The sequence below is a fragment of the Elephantulus edwardii genome, unplaced genomic scaffold, assembly GCF_000299155.1.
Source record: "Elephantulus edwardii isolate Elephantulus edwardi_28Jun2011 unplaced genomic scaffold, EleEdw1.0 scaffold00006, whole genome shotgun sequence".
NCBI classification, from domain to species: Eukaryota; Metazoa; Chordata; class Mammalia; order Macroscelidea; family Macroscelididae; genus Elephantulus; species Elephantulus edwardii.
Genome location: NW_006399756.1, coordinates 16,938,035 through 16,941,819, shown reverse-complemented (window position 1 = coordinate 16,941,819; position 3,785 = coordinate 16,938,035).

Below are 3,785 nucleotides of genomic sequence, written 5' to 3'. Positions count from 1 at the left end.
GGTTGCCAGGGTAATGGAACTGTTTGGACCCAGTCGCCATCAAGTTGATTGCGATTCATGGCACCCTCGTGTGTAGAAGCAGACCTGTCATGGTTGTGACTTCACAAGGCTTCCTTTTGAGGCACCTCTGTGATGCCCGCTTGGTTTAGCTAGCATTTGACCTGTTGTTGTATATCGTCAAATTTGAACTGACTCTTAACCGACCCGCCAGCAGGTTTTTAGAGACAGTATAGGGAGGAGATTGCCTGTCTTTGTCCTGCGGAGCAGCTAGTGGATTCAAACCACCTGCCTTCGGGTTGGCAGCACAGCTCCTTACCACTGAGCCACCAGAGATGGAGCCATTGAACCAGTAAGCAGAAGATTTGGGGTTTTGAGTTCAGGCTTGGTCAGTCCCTGCCTGGCTCCCTGGAAATGCTCTGCCCTGTTCTTGTTTGTAGAAACTGGGAGGGATTTAAGCTCTTGCCTCTCCTCTCAACTTTAAAGCACCAGCCACTCTCATCCTGGGTTGGTATTAACGCTTTTCTTCAGAACCTGAGGGATGTCCTGCTATGCCACTGCCTGCCATCTCCTCTGCCTTGTTCTCCTGTTTTCTATTAATTCACCAAATTCATTCATCCACTCTCCCTTAAAGCCCTGCCCAGAAACAGTCATCTGTCCTCCGCTGGCATCCTGGGCCTGCTGACTGACTTCCGTGGTGCTGGAGTGTCTGCCTCTGCCCTGCCCACCTCTGACCTGCCCACCTCTGCCCTGCCCACCTCTCTGGGCATACAACTCTCCAGAGCTAGACCTCTCCCGCTGAAGGCTGGCCTGTGCTGGGTCTGAGTGAAATGCCTTCTAAACGTCTATATACACTCAGATCCCTAAATTAATGTTCGTCCAGATTAGAAACCACTAGATTACACAGCTTGTTAAAGTGGACGCTCATTAAAAATTCATTGTTGTCAAGTCAGCATCAACTCACAGCTGACCCTCCATGGGTTTTCTGTGACTATAAATCACATGGGAGAAGACCGCGCAGCTTTCTCCAGAGAAGCCACTGATGGGTTTGAACCACTAGAGAGACAAGTGATTGGATTAGCAACCAATCTTCCTATGGACTACGCTGCCAGAGGACCCTTGGGAGAGGAGAGGACTGTTTAAGAATGAGAGAAACCTGTCATGACGTGACTGGGTGCAACATCTGTAACAACTACTTACAAACGTACCAACAATTGTGACGGTAACACAGGAACGAGCCATGTTTCCTTCTGTACCACATAAGGTTGTCGTGATTTGGGGGGGACCCAAGGCAACAAGCAACAACAACATTCTGGCTCTCCTCTTAGTTTCAGGGAGGTCTGCACCCCTCTTCACATCCCCATTGCTCCTGCAGCCCATGGGTGCACGTCCAGCTCCAGATTAAGTCAATGCTGTCATTTCAGAGGCCACGTTGGGTCGTGCAGTTTACATACTTTGCTACTAACCAGAAGTTCGGAGGTTTGAGTCCCCTCGGAGCTTCCTTGGAAGGAAGGCCTGGCCCCCAACTCCTGAAAAGTCAACCATTGAAAACCCTGTGGGGTAGAGTTGTGCCTTGGTACCCCGGGAGTCACCGTGGGTTAGAAGCAAACACAGGCATTGCTTCTGCAGTTGCTGGTGTGAGTGGAGGGCACAGTGTGAAGAATTCAGCTGCTGGAAAGCTAGCTTGCCGGATCATACAAAGGAAGGTCAGTTATTTATTAATGCCGTTAATGCGGCCAGCTTTTGAAAGGAATCTGAAAGGTACCCAGGAAATGAAGGAGAGAAAAGTGAGGATCTGAAGAAAAGGAAGAGCCCATCCTGTCTCCAGGCTCAGGTGGGCGTCAACTGAAACACAGAATGTCATCAGCCATGGCAGAGACATCGCTAGAACACCTGGGGTTCTATGTCTTAAAACACGTTCTCTATTTAAAAATACTCAGTCCAGTGATAGAATGAACATTCTCTGCATCTATTTCAGTTTTGTTGACGTTGTTGGTGATTGCCTTCTAGTCAAGCACGACTCATAGTGACCCTATGAACAAAAGGCCTGAAGCCCCTGTACAACTATCGACATTTATCAAAGTTCATAGTTTCCGGAGGCATGTTGTTTAGGAAGTGGATGCCACTCCTGCTTCCAAGCCTGTCATAGTATGTTGTTATGTGCCATTGAGTCGCTTGCGATGTATAGCAACCCTATGTACAGCAGCTCTGAACTATTTCCTGTCCTGAGCCAGTCTCACCAATTCTGACACACCAACCCCCATCACCCCTGTTGATTAAAAATAAAAAATTTTAAAAATTAAGCTCATAACTTGTCCCCTTGACAGTTTCCCCAAACACGCACTTTCACTCTGTGCCTCTTAAAAGTGAATTCAGCCTGGCCCCAGGCCTGTGCTCAGGACCTTGGCGTCCTGCTGCAGTGCTGAGAAAGGTCACGTGCAGAATGGGGCGGGAATAAGCCTGCGGCCTCTGGGTAAAGAGAGAGCAGGCTGCTCTGAAGGACAGTGGTGGGTCTCTGAGCTCAGGAAGATGCAGGCTCCCCATGGATGCGGTGGCTTCTGGCAGCACAAACTGGAGTGTGGTGGTCACGCAGGCGACCTTGCTGAGGAACAGCAAGCCCAAGTCCCCTATGACCTCTTGTTCCAGCCTGAGCCAGTGGCTCCGGGAGCCAAGAGTCGAACAGTCAGTTCTCCAAGTTATTCAAAGTGCTAAGTCCTTTACCATACATGTTTCATTAGGGAGCCTTGGGGACAGCACAGCTAAGTGCTCACGCTAAGCTGACCCAAAGGTCAGTGGTTTGAACCTACCCCTTGGTTCCATGGGGCAAAGATCTGACAATCTAGCCTGTAAAGATGACAACCCCGGAAACTGTGTGCCGGCGCTAACTGCCACATGAGGTCTCTCTGAGTTGGAATCAACCTGATGGCACCTGACATGCGTCATACAAGCCTCATCAGCTAGCTTTCTAAACACTTTTGTGAGGTGTCTGAACTCGGGTTCCGCCAGAGCACGCTCTTCAGGAAGGAGCCATGTCCACATAGTTTAAAATGTGCTGCTGTGGGAATCTAGCAAAGGAGTCAGGGAGCAGGAGTGTAAGAGAGGAGATCGAGGAAGGGTCTCATTCTGGAGAAGTGCCCACCACAGGGGAACTCTGGGATAACCGTTCATCATCCACCTGGAGACAGGAGACTGGCCTCAGCCGCAGAGCCCAGGGGTCAAGAATTAGGTCTCTGTCATCTGAGAGAGAGGAAACTTAAGTGACCCTAAAGAGTCTCGGGCAGAAATATTTTTCCCCCCCAAAAGATACTGTTTATTGCATTCAAAGGAATTTTAGAATGTTTTCCTTACTAGATAAATTTTTAAAAATTTATTTTCATGAAAGTTTACAAAGACTTTGGATTTTTTTTCATTCATTGTTGCACTTTTCTCCTTTAAAAGGTAAGCACTCAAGAGAGGAGAGGAAGTGGGGGAGGGTAATCATAGGGATGCAGTTTGATGGGTGGAGGGAGGGATGGGTAAAGGAGATGGGAAGATCTAGTGTGAAAAAACAATGCATACCTACTTTATAAGTAAACCAGTATGATGATGTTGTTGTTGTTGTTGTTGTTATGTGCCATCGAGTAGCTTGAGACTCATAGCGACCCTATATACAACAGCCCTAAACTCCGCCGCTCTGTCCTGTGCCAATCGTACCATCTCTGACACTCCCATCCCAATTACCCCACTCACTGAATCAATCCACCTCATAGAGGGCCTTCCCCTCCTGCGCTGTCCCTCCACCCTCCCAA